We start from the raw sequence: 23,138 nt of genomic DNA on the forward strand, positions 1-23,138 counted from the left end.
TCTCATCACACACTATTCCTGCTACAGCTAAACATATCAAAGAAAGAAAGAAACTAGCTAGCAGCTTCCTATAGAATCCTGTGAGGAATCATAACATTGGTAGAGATGCTCAAGGTCATCAGTGGTCTAGGAAACTGATCTTAAAGCTTCCTCTGAAATGATCAAGCGCAGGGGAACAAATCATGCTAACCAAATCCATAGGGGATCACCTTATAAAGTACAATACCATGTATTCATTTACATTGGGTACCCCATCCATCTATACAAGAATTTTTCAATTGGAGAAGCACATTAATGAGACAAAATAACAATAGTTGGCCTAGGAAATATATAATGATAAAACCTTCCTCCCTAGAAAACACTGAAGTGGAGCTTTCAATAGCCTTTTATAAAACTAACACTATACCCACCACTTTTTAATTAACCTATCATTGCCTCACATAGGTTAATGAGGTTATGGCTTTCTTTGCTGTTACTGTGTTCCTGTTCGGAGGACATCCTTAGGTCACCTGGATTATACTGAAACATATTCCAGTACATCCTTGTTTCCAGGAAAAACCTATCACTTGTTGTACCATGTTTACAAGCCACACCTTAAGGTACTTTGCCTTGAAAGAAGTGATTTTACTTGTTTAAATTTCATAAGACAGTATCTCTGATATTTTTTCTAGATCTAGGAAAGGTGAAGGAAGCGACTTTTTAGCCAGTGACTCCTGGAGTAGCAGGTGACTGCAAGAATGCCACAGAGAGAGTACACCAGAAAGGGAATGTGCTGAAGCATCATAATGTCCTTCACGGCGATCCACAACAATTATCTCACAGAAACATACAGCCAATCTTCTCATTCGGCAATGTGCAAACATGTTGAACATTACCTAATTGTCCAAAGTGCACTCAAAACCTAGAGGCTTAAAACAATGTCTTGCTTACAAGTCTACATTGTGGACAGAGCTTAGTAGGGAGAAGTCATCTCTGCTGTAGAGAGCAGTTCCGAGGCTGAGAACTGGAACAACTGCAAGTCTCAGTCCCTCACACCTGTGGCAGGTGAGCCTGGAAAAACCCAGTAACCTAGGGTTTGGAACAACAGACTCCTCAGGCATCTCTCCCTCATGGTTTTGTGGCCTATCCAGCATGGTGGCTTCAGGGTAGCGAGACTTTTTACATTTCTATTAGCTCAGCAGTCCAAAGGCACATGTGCAACAGGAGGAGTGACACAAATGGGTGAGGATGATCTAGTCTCAGGGTTGACCCCATTGCATGCCACCTGTTAGAAGCCAGTCACTAAGGCTGGCCCCTATTCAGGGGGAGGAGAATCAGACCTTACTTTTAGTGGGAGGAATGTCAAACAATTTGCGGATTTGTTTTAAAATCACAATAGATAGTTGAAAAATTATAGAAGGATACACATTTACTTATTTACGTATTCATTCATTCAACAAAGACTTACTATTACCATATACTAAATAAAGCATTGCTTTTTAACCTTTTGAAAATATTTTAGATAGTCTAGCTCCAGACGCCTTCCATTTGGACATGATTTTAGGTAGTAGGAAAGTTGTATTTTACTTTAGGCCTATCACATAAAAGTACTCAAGCCAGCACAAAATATCAGATGATGAACAAATCATCCATTTGGAGAGGAAATATATTCTCAGCAGCACAAATGGGTCTTTATTAGAATTCATTAAAAGCCTGGGATAGTGGAAGACTAAATCCTCATTTGATACATATATTCTAGAAAAGGTCTGTGTAAAAGCAAATCATTTCTTCCACCAACTTTATACTTTCAGTGACCGACATATGAGTTTTCCTTTACTTCCAAAGTATTTCCCATTGCCAGTATGTGAAAGGATTAATTGAAGAGACAAAAGGTTATCAGAGAGCTCCAAAGCATCATACATTTTTTTTTTGCCCTCATCTAACCTGACATTTCTCCTTCTCTCTACCTAGGCTTCTGGGACGCCACCTTTTGTCTTTCTCCTACATCTCCAGGAGATCCTTATCAGTGGGAGTTCCTCTTACTTTGCTCAGTCCTTCCTTTGGTGATCTCTAGGTTTCTGCTCTTAATCCCCTGCTCTCTTCATCTCTATGTACTCTTTGAATGATTTCCTCTATACCTAGATTTAGCATATAATCCACTATCTACTGAGTGGATTATGATACAATCAAGTGGGGAGGCTCCAGATTCATATAATCCACTATCTACTGAGCTTCCCCACTTGATTGTGTCATATCCACCTCTACCCACACCTCCCTCATCCAATGTGCTCTTCCTCCTGCATTCTGAAATTTGACAGAATCTGGGGAGTCTTAGACTCTCAACATCTGGGCACAGTCAACCACGATGTCCCACTGATTCTAACAATCTTCACTCTCTTTACCATCCTTGTTTCCCTTGATTTACATCAGGCTCTTATCTGCCTACCAGGAATACAGTCAAGATTGGCTCTGAGCACCACGATAGGGAATATTCAGGGAAGAGGCCCAGGCTGCCACAGAAGCTAAGTGCCATTGGTGGTGGTATGCAAGGGGTGGGGCTACCTTTGCAGCTTCCTTCCCTACACAGGCCCCTGCCTCTTTGGACTCTGGGGTAGGCTCCTGCCTGGGCTGGACTGCAAGTCCTCAACACAGTCATGCTCCCCCTCTTGTCAGAAGCAGGCCCTGCACCCCAACAGTGGTCCCACCCTACCTCCCCATGCACACTGACCACTGCCTTTCCCCCTGTGCACCTGCTGCCTCGGGAGCGGTGGCCAATGGGTTGCTCACATGTGGAGCACAGCTGAGCTCCAGGGGCCCTGCACCTAAATAGGAAGAGCTGAAACCTCTTTTCTTGGCTGTGTGAACACGGATTTACACCTCCACTGCCAGCCTTATAAATTCAGTGCTTGTTGAACGTCTGAACAGATGAATGTTCCCACAGCTGAAAGGGGTCTGGCTTTAGCAGCTGTGGGCTTTGTGAGAGTGTACACACACTCACACAGGTTGGACCTGGCCAGAGTCTGAGCTGCCTCTACAGTTCTCACAGCAAGCCCAAGTGCATGAATACTGCAGCCCTGGGTCCTGATCTCAGTGGATCTGTGCTAGTGGCCCCAGAAAACAATGCCTGAGAGACACCAGGGCCAGTTACATAGCCATGGTTAAGATGGGGCTGAGGGCAATGCAAACAGTGGACTTTGTGAGCTCGCATAACAGGTAAAAGGTGACACAAAAGAGTACACTCACAGGTGAACAGCTCCAGTGGAGCAATACTCAGTGACTCTTCTCCCAGTGAGAGTGCAGAAATTCCTCCTAACTCACACTGCATATCAGAAACACAATTCAGAAACAGATCTGGGGGCTCCTATTCCAATAACTAAGGTGAAGACCCTGCCCCTCACAGGTCTGTGACAACCACAGAGCAAATAGGAGGCCCCACTCAATATCCAGTGGAGGCTCTGGTCACCACAACATCAGTCACATCTCTTATCAAGGAGATAATAGCCAGCATGCACCGAGGAAAGAGGTGGCAGGTGTCCTAACGAAAAACATCCTTCATACCAAAAAAACATTAAACCCAGACAGGCTGCCTAAAGTGGTATTGAGCCCAAAGCTACCTCTAAACACACCCTCTGACATGGCCCTGCCCACCAGAGGGACAAGACCCAGCTCTACCCACCAGAAGTAGACACCAGAAGCAAGAGGAATTAAAACCCTTGCAGCCTGCAGAAAGGATACCACAAACATAGAAAGTTAGACAAAATGAGACAACAGAGAAATATGTTTCAGACAAAGGAACAAAGTAAAAACCCACAAAAACAACTAAATGAAGGAGATAGGCATCCTACCTGAAAAAGAATTCAGAGTAATCATAGAAAGGATGATCCAAGATCTCAGAAAAAGAATGGAGACACAGATCAAGAAGTTACAATGCACATCACAGATAGAGGATCTTAAGAGACTACTACAAGCAACTATATATGCCAATAAAATGGACAACCTAGAAGAAATGGACAAATTCTTAAGAAGGTACAACCTTCCAAGAATGAACCAGAAAGAAATAGAAAATATGAATAGGCTATCATAAGTACTGAAATTGAAACTGTGACTTAAAAACATCAAAAAAAACCAAAGTCAGAACCAGATGGTTTCACAAAGTAATTCTATCAAATGTTTAGAGAGGAGTTAACACCTATCCTTCTGAAACTATTCCAAAAAATTTCAGAGGAAGGAACACTCTCAAACTCATTCTGTGAGGCTACCATCACCCTGATACCAAAACCAGACAAAGATACCACAAAAAAGACAATTATAGACCAATATCATTGGTGGAATATATGCAAAAATCCTCAATAAATTATTAGTAAACTGAATCCAATAATACATTAAAAGAATCAAACACCATGATCAAGTGGGATTTATACAGGGATGCGAAGATTCTTCAGTATCCACAAATCAATGTGATATACCATATTAACAAACTGAAGAAGAATAAAAACCATATGATCATCTCAATAGATGCAGGAAAAGCTTCTGATAAAATTTAACACCTATTAATGATTAAAAACTCTCCAGAAAGTGGGCATAGAGGAAACATACCTCAACATAATAAAGACCATATATTACAATCCGACAGCTAACATCATTCTTAATGGTGAAAAACTGAAAACATTTCCATTAAGGTCAGGGATAAGACAAGAATGTATACTTTCACCACTTTTATTCAACATAGTTTTGGAAGTCCTAGCCACAGCAGTCAGAGAAGAAAAAGAAATAAAAGGAATCCAACTGGCAAAGAAGAAAAACTGTCACTGCAAATGACATGATATTGCACATAGAAAATATCATACATAGAAAAACCAGGCAACTACTAGAGCTCATCAATGAATTCAGTAAAGTTGCAGGATACATAATTAATACACAGAAATCTCTTACATTCCCATAGACCAACAACAAAAGATCAGAAAAAGAAATTAAGGAAACGATCCCATTTACTATCACATCAAAGAGAATAAAACACCTAGGAATGAATCTGCCAAAAGAGTGAAAAGACCTAGTAATAAAAGACCTATTAGCACTCTGCTAATATTTTTTTTTTTTTTGGCTGTGCCATAGCATATGGAGTTCCAAGGGCCAGGGATAAGATCTGTGTCACAGCTGTGGCAACAATGGATCCTTTAATCAACTGTGCCAGACTGGGGATAGAACCTGTACCCTAGTGCTGCAGAGATGCCACAAATCCTGCTGCACCACAGCAGGAACGTAAAGACCTGTACTCTGAAAACGTAAGACACAGGAAAGAAATCAAAGATAACACAAGCAGATGGAAAGATATACCATATTCTTGGAATGGAAGAACCAATACTGTTAAAATGATGATACTACCCAAGGCAGTGTACAGATTGAATACGATCCCTATCAAATTACCAACAGCATTCTTCACAGAACTAGAACAAAAATCTAAAAAATTTGTATGAAAACACCACAGACTCCAAATAGCCAAAGCAATCTTGAGAAAGCAAAATGGAAATGGAGTAATTAGGCTCCCCAACTTCAGACTATTCTACGAAGCTATAGCAATTGAAACAGTACGGTTCTGGCACAAAAACAGAAATATAGATTAATGGAACAGGATAGAAAGCCCAGAAACAAACCCATGCATATGTGATCAATCTATGACAACGTAGGAAAGAACATGGAGGAAAGACAGTCTCTTCAATAAGCAGTGCTATGAAAACTGGACAGCTACATATAAAAGAATTAAATTAGAACATTCTCTAATACCACATATAAAAAACTCAAAATGAATTAAAAAGATAACTGTAAGGCCAGATTCTATAAAACTCCTAGAGGAAGGCAGAGGCAGAGCACTCTTTTTTTTTTTGTCTTTTTTTGCCATTTTTTGGGCCGCTTCTGCAGCATATGAAGGTTCCCAGGCTAGGGTCGAATTGGAGCAGCAACCGCCAGCCTACGCCACAGCCACAGCAACGCCGGATCCAAGCCGCATCTGCAACCTGCACCACACGGCAATGCCGGATCCTTAACCCGCTGAGCTAGGCCAGGGATCGAACCTGCAACCCCATGGTTCCTAGTCGGATTCGTTAACCACTGAGCCACGATGGGAACTCCTAGGCAGAGCACTCTTTAACATATATCCCAACAATAACTTTTTTATCTACCTCCTAAAGTAATGAAAATAAAAATAAACCAATGGGACCAAATCAAACTTACAAGCTTTGCACAGCAAAGGAAGCCATTAAAAAAAACAAAAAAGACAATACATAGAATGTGAGAAAATCTTTACAAGTGAAGTAACTGACAAGGGATTAATGTCCAAAATATACAAACATCTCATGCAGCATTATATATATATATGGGCAGGAGATCTATGTAGACATTTCTCCAAAGAAGATAGATGGCCAAACATCTCATGCAACATTGTATATAATGGGCAGGAGATCTATGCAGACATTTCTCCAAAGAAGATAGATGGCCAAAATCCACATGAAAAGATGCTCGACATCACTAATTATTGGAGTAATGCAACTCAAACTATAATGAGTAATCACCTCCCACCAGTCAGAATGGCCATCACCAAAAAGTCTACAATCGATAAATGCTAGAGAGGGTGTGGAGAAAAGGGAACCTTCCTACACTATTGGTGGGAGTGAGTATTAGTGCAACTACTAAGGAAATTGTATGAAGGTTCCTTTAAAAACAAAATACAGAACTACCATATGATCTAGCAATCCCACTCCTGGACATATATCTGGAGAAAACCATAATTCTAAAAGATACATGAACCCCACTTTTCACTGCAGCACTAATTACAATAGTCAAGACATGGAAGTAACCCAAATGAGTCCAAGAGAGGAAGGCATAAAGATGTGGTACATACATACAATGGAATATTACTCAGGCATTAAAAAAGAATGAAATATGCCATTTGTGGCAACATGGATGGACCTAGAAATTATCATACTAAATGAAGTCAGACAGAGAAAGATGAAATCCTATAAAATGACTAATATGTGCAATCTAGTTAAAATGATACAAAAGAACTTATTCATTGATGGAAGCCTGAAAGGCAGTGGAAGAGGGAGCGACACCATGCCTGAGAAGGCAGTAGGGCTTCTACAAGGTGTAAAAATGATCTCTTACCTTACAGAAATCTTAATAGATGATAGCTCTAGATCCCGACATTGGGGATTTAGGAGATTGTGCCAGCTGTTTTCTCAAGTTACTCACCTACTTGATTCCCAATCTCCATATCTCCAAAATGAAAAGTTTGGTTTAAATCAGAGGTTGGCAAACTTCTTCTATAAAGGGCCAGACAATAAATGTTTTAGGTTTTGTGATCTGTATACTCAACCCTACTGTTCTAGTGCAAAAGTAGCCATAGACAATATGTAAACAGAAGGACTTGGCTGTGTTCCAACTTTATTTACAAAAACAGGAGGTCTGGGCAGCCGAAGAGAGTGGTAGGTAATGGTCATCAGCGCAAGGGTCATTTCATCACTGGAAAGGGACGGCCCTCGCCCGAGGTGGTGGCAAGATGAACAAAGATGCACAGATGAGAGCAGTGATTAACTAAAAGTTGATAGAAACTGGAGAAAGAGAACACCTCCAAGAGTTGCTGAGAGCGAAATTAATTGAATGTGGCTGGAAGGATCAGATGAAGGCACACTGTAAAGGTAATTAAAGAAAAAGGACTAGAACACGTTACTGTTGATGACTTGGTGGCTGAAATCACACCAAAAGACAGAGCCCTGGTACCTGACAGTGAAAGAAGGAGCTCCTACGAAGAATAAGAACATTCCTTGCTCAGCATGCCAGCCTTTAAGATTGAATTAGATTGTGTTGTTTTGTAGTTTTATTTCTGAAAGTAAAACTTGCCATAAATTAGGAATAAATTTTTTTTGTCTTTTTGTCTTTTTAGGGCAGCACCCACGGCATGTGGAGGTTCCCAGGCTAGGAGTCTAATCGGAGGTGTAGTCACTGGCCTACACCATGACCATAGCAACACCAGATCCAAGCCACGTCTGTGACCTATACTACAGCTCATGGTAACGCCAGATCCTTAATCCACTGAGCAAGGCCAGGGATCAAACCCACAACCTCGTGGTTCCCAGTCGGATTTGTTTCTACTGCACAATGATGGGAATTCTGGAATCAATTCCCCCAAATAAAATCCTTTTTTGTATGATGGTTAAAAAAATAAAAATAAAAAAATACAGGCAGTGGGCTGTATTTGGCTAAATGGGAAGTAATTTGCCAATCCCTGGTCAAGATGCCTTCCAGATTTACCAATCCATCGGTTCATGAAATAGTACTTCTCAAATCCTTTATGCTAGTTTTTAAATTTACTTTTGTTGTGGCTGGTTAGCTCAGTAAGTATGAACATGAATTTTAAAAAGATAAGGTTTGTGGTTTGATTCATCATGGATCAGCTAGTTTCTCTGTTCCCTGATCACAGACTACACCTCACACTTTTCAACAAATTCATGACCCTGCTTGCAGCTAGGTAAAGCTGTGTGACTGGACAAATGCCATCCTTTCCTGCTTCTAAGGACACAAGCCCTGCAGGTGCTCCCCTAATGATGAGGCAGCAGCATCCTCTTTAACAATATCACTGAATTCATTTCAGAAGAGCAACTTATTTTTAAGAAAACTTGTCAATGTAACAGCAGGCATTGGGGAATCTATAGGTAAACAGAAATATCTCATCACCTTTTAATAAGCCAAATGGGCCTTTATGGTTACTAAGCAAAAGAATGCTCCAAAAACATGCTGTTATGTATATGAGTTAAAACAGAAGCAACAAACTATTTTATGCCAATAGCAGCAATATCCAGGCAATAATACAGAGCCACAGTAATCAAGACAGTGTGGTACTGGTACCAAAACAGACATTTGGACAAATGGGACAGAATAGAGACCACAGAAACAAACCCAGACACCTATGGTCAATTAACCTTTGACAAAGGAGGCAAGAATATAAAATGGGAAAAAGAGTCTTTTCAGCAGGTGGTGCTGGGAAAACTGGACAGCCGCATATAAATCAATGAAAGTAGAACACACCCTCACACCATGCATAAAAATAAACTCAAAATGGCTTAAAGACTTAAATGTAGATGAGATACCATTAAACTCCTAGAAGAGAACATATACAAAACATTATCTGACATCAACCTTACAAATGTTTTCTCAGGTCAGTCTCCCAAAGCAATAGAAATAAAAGCAAAAATAAACCAATGGGAACTAATCAAACTGATAAGCTTTTTGCACAGCAAAGGAAACCAAAAGGAAAACAAAAAAGACAACTTACAGAATGGGAGAAAATAGTTTCAAACCATTCAATTGACAAGGGCTTAATCTATAAAATATACCAACAACTTATATAACTCAAGAGCAGAACAAACAAACAAAACAATAACCCAATTGAAAAATGGGCAAAAGATCTGAATAGACATTTCTCAAAGAAGATATACTGATGGCCAACAAGCACATGAAAAAAATCCTCAACATCACTGATTATTAGAGAAATGCAAATCAAAACTACCATGAGATACCACCTCACACCAGTCCGAATGGCCATGATTAATAAGTCCACAAATAACAAATGTGAGAGGGTGTGGAGAAAAGGGAACCACCCTACACTGTTGGTGGGAATGTGAATTGGTACAACCACTATGGAAAACAGTATGGAGGTACCTTAGAAAACTAAATATAGAACTACCATATGACCTAGCAATTCCACTCTTGGGCATATATCTGTACAAAACTTTCCTTGAAAAAGACACATGCACTCACATGGTCATTGAACACTATTTACAATAGCCAAGACATGGAAACAATCTAAATGTCCATCAACAGATGAATAGATTAAGAAGATGTGGTATATCCATGCAATGGAATACTACTCAGCCATAAAAAAGAACAAAATAGGAGTTCCCGTCATGGCGCAGTGGTTAACAAATCTGACTAGGAAACATGAGGTTGCGGGTTCGGTCCCTGCCCTTGCTCAGTGGGTTAACGATCCGGCGTTGCCGTGAGCTGTGGTGTAGGTTGCAGACACGGCTCGGATCCCACGTTGCTGTGGCTCTGGCGTAGGCCGGTGGCTACGGCTCCAATCGAACCCCTAGCCTGGGAATCTCCACATGCCGTGGGAGCGGCCCAAGAAATAGCAAAAAGACAAAAAAAAAAAAAAAAGAACAAAATAATGCCATTTGCAGCAACATGGATGGAACTAGAGACTCTCATACTAAGTAAGTCAGAAAGAGAAAGACAAGTACTACATGATATCACTTATATCTTGCATCTAATATACAGCACAAATAAACCTTTCCACAGAAAAGAAACTCATGGACTTGGAAAACAGACTTGTGGTTGCCAAGGGGGAGGGAGTGGGATAGATGGGGTGCTTGGGGTTAACAGATACAAACTATTGCCTTTGGACAGGCTTGTGGTTGCCGTGGGGGTGGTGGGTGGCGAAGTGGGGTGGACTGGGAATCTGGGGTTAATAGTTGCAAACTACTGTATTTGGAATGGATAAGCAATGAGATCCTGATGTATAGTTAACTCAGTGGGTTAACGATCTGGTGTTGACATGAGCTGTGGCGTAGGTCGCAGACGCGGCTCGGATCCTGTGTTGCTCTGGCTCTGGCATAGGCTGGCAGCTACAGCTCCAATTCGACCCCTAGCCTGGGAACCACCATATGCCGCTGGAGCGGTCCCAGCAAAAGGCAAAAAGACAAAAAAAAAAAATTTACTCCCTCTAATCTATCCTCTATAGGTACCTTGACTTTTCATTTGAAAATACAACTCAGTTTGTGTCTTTACAGAAAAAAATCTGTATCCTTAGAAAGCTGTACAAAATCCTTCACCATCTAGCCATGGCCCCAGTAATGTATTTTCATCCATTAGAGTCTTCCACTTAGAGAGTCTAGTGTCTCCATATTGTTAGATCAGGTATTTCAACCACCATTCTCCTTTGTTAATAACATAAACATGCTAGTCTAACAGTTTTCAATATTATAAAACTTACACATGGGGGGGAAAAACTCCTTGAAAAACCATGTTGGAGCTACTAAACCCACTGAAAAGACTTAGTATCATTGGTAAAATATTATATGGTATTTAACTCAGGATGTCATTACCTCCTAGCAAGAGACATTGCCAGTACAATTTCAGCATTTGTTGTAACGACTTTGATCACAAAAGCCAAATTTTATATTTTGATCTATGTTCAGATTGTTCCTTCCCAAAGAAAAGAAAAAATAAGAAGAAACAATGCTTTTATTCCCTTGGGCATTTTTCAGACACTTCCATAATCTTTTTATTAATTTAAAATTGATACATGTTCATTGGAGCATTTTGAAAATAATTTGAAAACAAGAAAAGAAAGTTAGGAGTTTCCGTTGTGGCAGAAACGTATCCAACTAGCAACCATGAGGTTGCGGGTTTGATCCCTGGCCTCGCTCAGTGGGTTAAGGATCCGGTGTTTCCATGAGCCATGGTGTAGGTGACAGACATGGCTCAGATCTGACATTGCTGTGGCTGTGGCATAGGTCAGCAGCTACAGCTCTGATTTGACCCCTAGCCTGGAAACCTTCATATGCCCTGGGGGCGGGGGGGGAGAAAAAAAAAAAAAAAGGAAGAAAGCTACCTGTATTTCCAAAGGTAAATGTAATGAAATCCTTGAAGCAAAATCTTTACCTACATCCTCACTGATACCTTAGGATAAATTTTTAGGAGTAGAATCACTGAGTCACATTTTATCTAATCAGGCAGTACATGCAAAATGTACAAAAACTCAAAAAAACAATAGGATATTTAACGAAAAATAAGCCTCCCTTTCTTTCCTCCTCCTCCTTCCTAGGAGGCAGCTACTTTTAGTAGTTTTCATTTATTTTTTCAGAAATACTTCAGGCGTTTATAAGCTTATACATATGAATCCTCTAGCACACATGTTAAGAAATTAGTAAAATTGTTTCAGTAGTGAAATTTGTAATTTTATGTGCTAGATAATCACAGGCATAAAACTTTCCACGATAAGGCAATAATGAGTTATATCATTCTGTATTATCATTTAATTTAGATTTTTATATACTCACTTAACTAATATTTTTATCTTCATTGGACATTTTTAAAACTTTTTATTACAGAGGTTTCAAACACACCCAGAAGTACAAAAATATAATGAAACTACAAGTACCCATTTCATATGTACCTTTTAAGGCTTTTAATAAACAATGCTAAGTTTTTCTCTATAAAGTTTTTTTATTGATCTATGCTCCTAATATGAGATTTACATTATCTTCATTTTTGTACTGTTAAATTTTATAGCTGCTGCAACCAATGTTATATGTATATCTCTTTTAAAAATGATTTTTGTTTTTTCCATTATAGTTGGTATACAGTGTTCTGTCAGTTTTCTACTATACAGCAAAGTGACCCAGTCACACATACAGGTATATATATATTCTTTTTCTCACAATATTCTCCATCATGTTCCATTACTGAGTAAGGCCAGGGATCGAACCCGCAACCTCATGGTTCCTAATTGGATTCATTAACCACTGCACCATGATGGGAACTCCCAGAGGGAGAAAATATTTTAAAAGTATACCTGGAACATTTATAATTACAATTTCTTTAAAGGAACTTCTAACAAAGACAGAGAGGGCAAACACTAAGCTATTTAAGTTTCGGCTTTAATTTTTCTCCAGAAAAAGATGTATGATATATAAATAACATTCATAGCAATTGCTATGTAAATAACTATAGCAGATATAATTAGGGATATGCTTAATGTTGCATTTTATTGTTTGACCACATATTAACTAATAAGAAATTACATTAAATTGGAACTTTATTCTTATCAAATAGACAAACCAGGCAGGGCTTGGATATTTACTACAAAACAGCACATGCTAACATTCCAAACTCTCCTAAATGTAATTCACTTAATGTGTTAGATTCTTTAAGTCTGCTTAACCATTTCTCAGAGCTTGATAATTCCTTAGCAAGAGGATTGTTAAATACCTACAAAGCTGATCCTCACTCTGCGAGCTAATGGTTTCCCCTGCTAAGAGCCTCAGAAAGCACATCCCTGGGGTTGCTGAAAGAAAGCACTAGATCTCCCCATTCCTATCTTATTCCAAGAGTGTAGGGGAAATGTCTTAAAAATGGTTTTCTCTCCTGATCTAATACCAGGAGCTAGAAATAGTCAAGTAGTACTAGTTTCATTTCAAAATTAAAACCTGTTTTAAATGTAATTTTTATGCAATTGTCACCTCTGTCCCACAAATCTAGTCCCTTGTTTCCTATCACTAAGAGTGACATAGAGTGAGATATGCAACAGATATTGAGAGCCAACTAGTCACATGTTACCAGAAAAGTACACTTGGATCCGGGTTCACATTGGTCTGGTTCTCTTTTAGAGAATAGAGTTGAGCTCACACAATTCAAGGGCTTATCTGAAATTTAACTTGAATAAATGCAGACGAGCAGCCCCATTAGAGTCATCGATTAGAGCGGGATCATTTTAACTTAAGGTCAAAATAAACTTTATTGGTGCATTTATTAACATTAAGTTGTTTCACTGAGGAATTTTTTTTTCTTTTTCTTTCCTGTCTTACCTTGCACAGGACTTTAATATTAGGAAGACTGAAATATAATCTAGAGAATTCAGGACCATCTCAGTTCAGGTTGCCATGGCATTTTCCATAACTGATCCCTGTACCCCCTCTTACAAACTAAAATAACATTGAGAATGTAAAAATTATGCACATGATGAATAAGTTATTACCAAAATTTAGTTAAAATGATGTTTTCCTTTTCCTGTTCTGGGACAATAAAGCTAAATGCTATTACAAAGTGGTAAAAAAAAATTGAGAGGCAAAGACACTGGTGACTTTAATGCCTGTTTCTCAAATTGCAACTGAATGTAGATATTTTGGTTTAGTCAAAAGATATGGAAAGCACAGCCAAGGATCTTTAGTGTGGTGACACAAAATTGCTGCTTCCATGTCATTCTCCTTTGTATCTGTGTTAAAAGAAACTGTTCTGGTCTCAGTAATGTTTCTTTTCCTGCAAACACTGTAGCTCATACAAAACAGTCTGATTCCTTTAGTTTTGCCCTCATATGCTTCCTTTTATATAAAAACTTAGTTTAAAAAATTTGACATTTAAGTAATTTCAACAAAATTTCCATTAATTTTCCAATCAATTTCCCTAGATTTTTGTTTCAGAGAACAATAATTTTATAGTCTCAATATGATGCTGGTCTTTGTGAAGCTTAAGAGACTAAACCAGACACTTGTATATGCTGCAAATTCCTGTTTTTATTCCAAAAATAACCTTTATAGCTTTTGGCAGTACAGGTCTTCCCTCCTCACAGCCTTTGGCTGGAGATGGCGGAGGGGGCAGGAAGGTTGTTGGGAGATCTGTTCACTAGTTTTCAGACATAAATAAAGATTGTGAAATATTAACTAATGACTTCAATGAGATTTTAAGTGTAAAATCAGTAATTATAAAATCCACAGATTATATGACTCCCCCAAAGGCTACATACCATCCTTTGGATTTTTTTAGCATAAAAAAGAGAACATGCTGTTAAATAATGTGCAAGTAATTTTATTGCGTCTTCTAAACGTGCGTTTAAAACACTGTGTGTTTATGGAGTTCCTGTCATGGCTCAGTGGTTAACAAACCCGACTACCATCCGTGAGGACATGGGTTTGATCCTTGGCCTTGCCCAGCAGGTTAAGGATCTGATGTTGCCATGAGCTGTGGTATAGGCTGCAAAAACAGCTCAGATCCCGCATTGCAGTGGCTGTGGCACAGGCCTGCAGCTACAGCTGTGATTGGACTCCCAGCCTGGGAACTTTCATAAGCCATCAACATGGCCCTAAAAGACACAAATAATAAATAAATAAATAAATAAATAAATAAAACACTGTGTGTTTAAACTATAGACAGGAACATAAGATTTGGTCATTTTCTACCACATGCCCAGAGATATTAAGGCATGCTCCACACAGTTCATCATTTATTCAAAATGGAGTTTAGACAGGCTCTACTTTTATTAAATTTGAAGTCACAATTTTGTCATACTGTTGCTAGAACAGCAGCACAAAGATAAAAATGGCCCAAAAAGCTTTGTTAGAGGAAAGTTCTACCTAGCACGGCTCCCAACCTAGATCCTTTCTAGACTTCCTGCTTTCCTAACCTCAATTCTTTGTTCTTTTCTGATGAAAACAAGCTGACCTTTGCTAAGCATCTTCTTACAAAAACACTGATGACAAATGCTATCTTTATAAAAGATTCCACAGTTGAAATGTGAAATGGTGTTTTAGGGGCCTCCTGAGGAGCCTGTGTTCTGGCATTGAAAATCTCTTGTGAAAAGATTATTAAGACTATTTTCTTCCTTTGGTTTGTCAATTCATTCATTCATTCAGCATCAACAAATAACCACTGAGTGCTTGTTATGTGCAAAGCAGTATGAGTGATTCAAGGATGTGGAAAGCACAGTCCTTATTTTGGAGGAATCTGCAGTCTTGAAGACAAGAAAAGTGTAAGGTGCACTCAACAACAGTCAGCCTTCCAAAACTGGATCATTTATCTGATTCTTTCATTGTACAAATGAGGGAGTGATAGCCCAGAGAGGTGAAATGACCTGCCCAAAGTACACAGCTGGTATGGACATCTTTGGGAGAATGGCAAGAGCTCTCTAGCTGTGGAGCAGGCCACTTACTCCATCACTCACTGATGGTCCTGGACAAATTAATCAACTGATCTAAGCCAGACCTACAAGGCTGATACCTAGGTTGAAAGGCTGATGAGAAGGGGAGCAGAGACTCTCTCTAGGTCTGCTTTCACTCATGTTTACTCTGACCCAGAAGCAGCAAGTGTGAAGAGTGTATACATGATAAAGACGAAAGTGAGCTGATGCAGCTTCTCCACCCCTCCCCAGTTCCTCAGACCCTCGCCCAAAGTTCAGTGGTCAAGGCTGCCCACAGGGAGCATAAAGCTGTTAGGTTAAGGACTCCAGAGGCTCGGGCCCATGACCTTTCACATACAGAATGCTACAGTTAAGATCCTGCCATCTTCCATTTCTTGTTTTAGGGGGCCTAGCTTGCACCAGCCTTGGCTTCTCTATTCCTGCCAAACATCAATTCCCTTATCTATAATATTCAAAAATATATATACACTGTAGGCTAGTCTAAGACTTATGCAAAATGGACTATGTAAAGTGCCCAGCATGGTGTTGGACCTACAGAAGGTGCTTCATAGACGACTTTCTTAGTTGAGGAACTGACAGTAGGATTCAGGTTTCCTGACTCTTATCCTAATGCTCTTCTTAATAATACACAAATGGCAAATTCCATTTAGTGAGTATTCACTTTGTGCCAATGGAATGATACATTAAAGGGAGAGATGGCAGTAAACATCACATGTCTAGAAATCCTAAGAACTCTGTTTAAACTTGTTATCCTATGAGTTTATCAAAGTGACCAGGTTTATAATGAATATGCCATAATTAGGGGCTTTATTCATCAGTTCAATAATATAACAAAAAGGAAAGAAATTTCATTCAAAATAGAAAAAAAAAGAGGGGAGATGGATAAACTTAACAGAATTGCCTATGATAGTTATAAAGAAAACTATCAAGACTTATGAGCAATATGTCAAGAAAACTATAAAGCTGTATTGGGATATATAAAACAAGATGAACAAATTAAGATATATACCATGTTACTATATTGAAAAAAAATTTCACCAAGTAAAATTTACTATTTTTTGGGGGCTCTGCTTGCAGCATATGGAGATTCCCAGGCCAGGGATCCAACCTGCACCACCGCAGCAACCTGGGCTGCTGCAAAGACAACACTGGATACTTAACCCACTGTGACACAAGGGAATTCCCCCAAATTTACTACTGAATGTTAAAATTCTGCACTAACAAGGAAACCATGAGTTATAATGCCAATCTATTTCCCAGGAAATCCTAAAACAAATTCTAAAAGTATACATTAATTAAATGAGTAAAATAAAGAAGCGTGGAACATATAGAAATCAATTTAATGTATTATACAATCATCATAAAATTAGGGAAAATAACATTTAATACTTGCCTAATTCTATTTAATAATTACCTAATTACACTTTAATAACTGCCACGATAACTGGCTGACAAACACAAAACAAAACGTGACTTAGATCAGCTCTCATACCACATTACCAGAATAAGCCCCTAGTGGATTACAGAATAAATATTTGCTTTAATTCTTAGAAAAGCTATGAGAAAAAAATCAAATATTTATGAAATCTTTAGAGGGATAGTATCTTTGACAAGCTTAGAGCAGTAATGAAAATCACAAAGGGAAAAGTAAAGATCTCAAAGACATCAAGGAAAGATTGTTGTAACATAAAAACAAACAAGAATGGAAAAATAATTTGGAAACATTTGTATAGGTCATGATAGAAAAGAAGTTAGAATATGTAATATGTGAATAACTTCACTTCAAAAATATTAAAACCTCAAGATGGAGTTCCCATCATGGCTCAGTGGTAATGAACCTGCCTAGTACCCATGAGGTTGCAGGTTTGATCCCCAGCCTTGCTCAGTGGGTTAAAGATCTGGCATTGCCATGAGCTGTGTTGTAGGTTGCAGACGCGGCTCAGATCCTGAGTTGCTGTGGCTATGGTGTAGGCCACCAGCTACAGCTCTGATTCAACCTCTAGCCTGGGAACTTCCATATGCCATAGGTGTGACCCTAGAAGAAAAAAAAGAAAGAAAAAAAAATTACAACCTCAAGAGATTGCCATAATATTGCTTTAAATGGCCAAAGAATATAAACATGCAATTCACTTATGAAGGAATACAAGTAAATTATACACATTATTAAGTTCCTGGCAAGATATTTTCTTTGGCAGCGTCTATGGTGTGTAGAAGTTCCCTGACCAGGAATTGAACATGTGCCACAGCAGTGACAACACCAAATCCTTACCTCTAAGCCACCAAGGAACTCCCTTGGAAGGATATTTATCATTGCAAAATACTGGAAACAAACAAAATGTCCAATATAAATTATACTCTATCAATTCAATAAACTATTATATAGCCAATAGAATTTTAACTATGAAAACTAGAAAAGTTGTTATTATTTAATGGTAGAAGGGAGCCATATAATAAGAATACTTATTACGCACATCAAAAAAGGCAAAAATGAAAAAATTACTACTGACAAAGTACAGTGGAATTGTGGTTTATAATTTTTTGTAAATAAGATTGAGAAGGAAGCAGGAAACCCCTATACTAGTAGTTGAACAATAATAGTTATTAAAAACATTAGAGTCTCACATATATTGCATTTTTCAACATATAGATGAAAGCAAAGAGGAGAAACCAGGAGGATCTTTCACCAAGCCAGAACCCTCCAGAGAGCACTCACATTTCCCAAAGGCACTGGAGAATGCAAGAACACACCCTGAGAATCAAGTGTGTGATTTTATCCTACCTTAGTCTACGGAACCTTGTTCGGGTCTGTTCATACCATGATTGTCTTTTTCCTTCCTGAAGCCTTATTTTTACCATAATACTTGCTTTTAAAGTTTGCCTGGATTTATACAAATGCCTTCTTTTAACATGCGAATTTCTTTTTTGTCATTTTTAATAGACCTCTATTTTTACAGTCCTTTACCCTCTCTTTCACTGCCTCCCACATATAAGGCATAATTTAGATTAGGAATTAAGAACCGACACAGATTTGAATCCTGACTCATTTATGTGACTTTGGGCAAATTACTTATTTGTAAGTCTTGGAGACTTTTATCTATAAGATAGAAATAATAATATTTCATGGAGTAATTATGAGGTTTAAACAAAGGAGATAATTCATGTAGTATACTCAGTATAGTACCTACTTGTAACACTGTAAACTCCAAGGTAATGACATATAAACACGGTACTTGAAATGCCAGTCAAAATTTTAACTATTAAGAAAAAAATTAAAACTTAAAACCGGAGTTCCTATTGTGGCTCAGCGGGTTAAGAACCCAACATAGTGTCTGTGACGATGGGGGTTTGATCCCTGGCCTCACTCGGTGGGTTAAGGACCTGGCGTTGCCACAAGCTGTAGTGTAGCTTGAAATGAAGCTTGAATCCAGTGTTGCTGTGGCTGTGGTATAGTCAATAGAACCTTAAAATGGTCTATTTCTTTCCATACATTTGGTAGATCAAGAGAGTCATGGCTTAACTGAAAAAAGGAATTTCCCTTATTTTTCTGTCCTGTGTTTGTCTTTTTAAAAATGCCTTGAATCCTTATGGATTGGAGTCATGTATAAATAAATAGATATACCAAGTTTCCTTAATCAGCAGCACTTTAACTGAAAATTTTCATTTATTCAAGTTGGAGAGAAGACAAAGAAAACGCATTTATTCAGTTATGACTTTGTGAGTTTAACAGCCCAACCACCTCATTTCACTACTGAAGGCTATGAAGTGATCAAAATCAAATTATAGAACTATTTGATGTAGTTCATATTTAAACTTTTGAAATGAAAATGAATCCCAGGTGAAAAGTTCAGGTAGCAAGGAAGGGGCATTTTAAAGGAATTAAAATGTGGTGGCTTAGGTTCAAAGTAACTATGGTTGGCAGAAAATCAAGGCTTTCCATACTGTGTCTTAGGCAACGTCAGTGACTAGAGTGTAGGTTTTCTCTATGTGTGTTTTTTAACACTCCTTGAAATTGGTAAGTGTCATATGAGCATTACTTGGACTTTATTTGAATTTATTTGAATTTCAACAGCTACCAACAGATGTGCTTAGAATGAATAGGCCCCGATTCCCAAATAGCACAGTATTTCAAATCTATTTTCAACTCTGAAATGAGAGCCGACTCCAGGAAGACAGCTCTGAACCTTTTTCCCAGCTGCAGAAATAACTCCTCTTGTTGCCTCTCTGACCTACACCAAGGGAAGCAGCTTGAAAAGATGTTCTTTTGCCAACAATCACTTTACCACTGAAACCCACAAAAGGAAAAATAAACTGTTGGCTCCTCTTCCAATGTTCTCCTCACATCCTCCAGAACCAGGTAGATAAAGAAAACCACAGCATTCTTTTAATTCCTTTCTCATCTTCTAAAATGATCTTGATATTTTTGTTTCCTTATAAAATGGGGCTTCTCTACTAACAAATTACTATTAATCTTCTCCAAAATAAGTTAATTCATCTAAGGTTCAAGGATGCCTGCCGCTCCCCCCCAAGTTTGTTTACTTTGCTCATTGGTTAATTCCCACTTGTCTAACCCAACAACACTCTCTCCCTTCCACTGGTTTCCACCACTGACTTTAAGATGTAATGGCCCCTCTCACTGGAAGGTAAAAACCTCTAGCTGTTCCCCTATCTTATTTCTTCCCTTCACACCCAAGCTTCCGGAGACAACAAATCCCTATTGAGTCAAATGGAAACTCTGACTTTGCTTTCAGACATAATAATGACCTTATTGGGTGCCTTTCTGTGCCAAGTGCTCTTAGAGGCCTTAAATGTTTTTTCTTGATTAAAAATACATGAATAATAATTCTAGTGTCAACATAGGATTGTGATTTGAATATGAAAAAAAATCATTGTAACAAAAAATGAATAATTCATACTCATTATAACAGATGAAAGAATACAGAAACAGATAAAGACAGCACCAATATCTCCTCCATCCATGTTCCACATCTATTTAATCATTGCAACTATCATTAGAGACCAGAATTATTGACCCTGTTTTATAGATGAGAACCCTGAGGCTGAGAAAGGCTCAGAGTATACCCTGCAGTGGTCAATAGGAAGAGCTTCAGGGTCTGATTACCTGGGTTCATTCCTTGACTTTTCTGTTATTATGTGTCCATGAGCAAATTACTTATTATTTCTGTGCCTTAGTTTTCCTACCTGCAAAATGAAGGCAGTGTCTAGTTCATAGGGTGCAATGATGTAATGTGCTCAAACATAAAAATATTGCTGTTTCCAAAGGATAAAAAAGATCAAAAAGAAATTATTTTTAAATGATAGCTGAGAAGAAAATTTTAGGGATTAGAACAAAACTGTTCACCATTCTGCTACTAGTGTAGAGTCTGAAAAAGTTTTGACAGCTGCTGGAATTTCTGCCCCTAGACTACGCTCTTAAAGCAATAATGACATCATCAATGCGTTTTGTTTTTTAAGATCACTTTTTTTTTTCATTTTATTTATTTTTTAATTTTTGTCTTTTTAGGGCTGCAGCTGTGGCATATGGAAATTCCCAGGCTAGGGGTCAAACTGGAGCTACAGGTGCTGGCCTACACCACAGTCACAGCAACATGGGATCCGAGCTCCATCTGTGACTTATACCATAGCCCATGGCAATGCCAGATCCTTAACCCACTGAGCGAGGCTAGGGATTGAACCCACATTCTCATGGATTCTCGTCAGATTCTTAAGCTGCTTAGCCACAATGGTAACTCCCACATTGTTTTTTAAAAAAATCCAATAACCCCTATTTCAATTTTTTTTATTAAATTTTATTCATTTACTATATTACCAATTTTGTTATTTTTAGTAATTTTTATTTCAATTGCAGTAGAATGATTATGTTTAACATTTAGATACTATAAACATATATTTTATATAATGTTTTGACCTAGAATTTAAATTTTGTAATGCCTCTGTGTATCCCTAGCTGATTTGGTCAGCCTGCCATCTGGTTCTACTCCCATGCTATAGATGTTAGCCTCTTCACGGTTTCATCAGGCACAATATGTATTTGCTCTCTATGATGGCTATAGCAGTAAAAATCGCTTAATCATAATTATTAACTTTTCCAGAGTAAATCATTACCCACACCCTAGTAACCCAAATATTTACATCCTACTTCTCTATATGCTATTTCTAAGAGGCAGTAGAGATGACTGCAGTAAAGCTACTTGGGTAATCATTCAAAGCTTTTTCTTTTTTTTAATTTCTAACCATCTCCTTTGCAAACACAGCTTAATGGACTTTCAATGGGAAACAGAGGAAATAAACAAAGTGTATATCTCCTTCTCTTGTCTCTCAACATTCCCTTGAATCTTAAGAAAGTAACCTACTGAATCGTCCCCTCGGCTTTCTAAACTGGGTGGCCTAGCCCGAAGAACAAAAATTCTGTATGCTAAGACACTAAACAAACACGATTGTTTAAAGAATTTAGGTTGAGAAATGAGCGATCCCTTTCAAAACAAGTAAGAACCAAACAACAACATTTGAGGAGTCAAAGAAAAATAAGACTACACAAATCACACGCTCTCTTCACTCCTCTTAAACATTGTCTATCTTGTAAAACAGCATGCAGTGTCTGTTTAATTGTGAGAATTTAAACACTTCACAATTCTATGATGTGCCGATCTGTGGCTAAATTTTATTCTGCCCAAGAAGCCATCTTCTTTCTTTACTCGTATTTCTTTTTTTCTGCCCTCCTGTCTCCGGCTGACTAGCTTCTGAGATTTTGTACTAGGTCTTTCTACACCCCTTAAAAATTTTTTTTATGATTAGAATGCTTCAAGCGCTGAGTTAAATTCATATTTTGTTCTTTTCAGGAGTTTCTAGTCCATACTCTAAGACACAACACAAGCAGAATCAAAAACACCAAAAAAGAGTAACATTTCACAATGAACTTGAAGACTATTATCACTACTCACTTTCCAATTTTAAAAAATACATGCATTCCTTATTTTTGATCAGTTAATATATGTGTGACTTTCTTCTGAACACTTTAAGGAAAAAAATAATAATACAGGTTCTGTGACATTAAGTAATATGAAATCTTTTTTTTTTTTTTTAATGGCCACACCCATGGGATATCGAGGTTTTTAGGCCAGGGACTGAATCTGAGCTGCAGCTGTGACCAACCCCATGGCTGCAGAAACACTGGATCCTTTAACCCACTGCATCCAGGCAGGACTGAACCTGTGCCTCTGCAGCAACCCCAGACGCTGCAGTCAGATTCTTAACCCACTGTACCATGGCAGGAACTCCAGCAATGTGAAATTCTAAAGGTGTCTGCATTCTGACTAATTTAGCCAAAGGTGGTGGTGTTATATAATTAAACTTGGTCCTAGAATAGAGACCCAGCTTTAAATCTCCTGAGTTTAGA

The 23,138-nt window shown here is 38.3% G+C and overlaps 1 protein-coding gene and 1 pseudogene across 2 annotated transcripts in view; one reads left to right on the forward strand and one right to left on the reverse strand.

Annotated features, from left to right (window-relative positions):
- Positions 1 to 23,138, reverse strand: part of ACYP2 (acylphosphatase 2) — a 173,700-nt gene that overhangs the window by 24,776 nt on the left and 125,786 nt on the right. The gene's annotated exons all lie outside the window — the stretch shown is intronic.
- Positions 7,532 to 7,873, forward strand: LOC125128068 (transcription and mRNA export factor ENY2-like; annotated as a pseudogene).

This window comes from Phacochoerus africanus, chromosome 5 (genome assembly GCF_016906955.1).
Source record: "Phacochoerus africanus isolate WHEZ1 chromosome 5, ROS_Pafr_v1, whole genome shotgun sequence".
NCBI classification, from domain to species: Eukaryota; Metazoa; Chordata; class Mammalia; order Artiodactyla; family Suidae; genus Phacochoerus; species Phacochoerus africanus.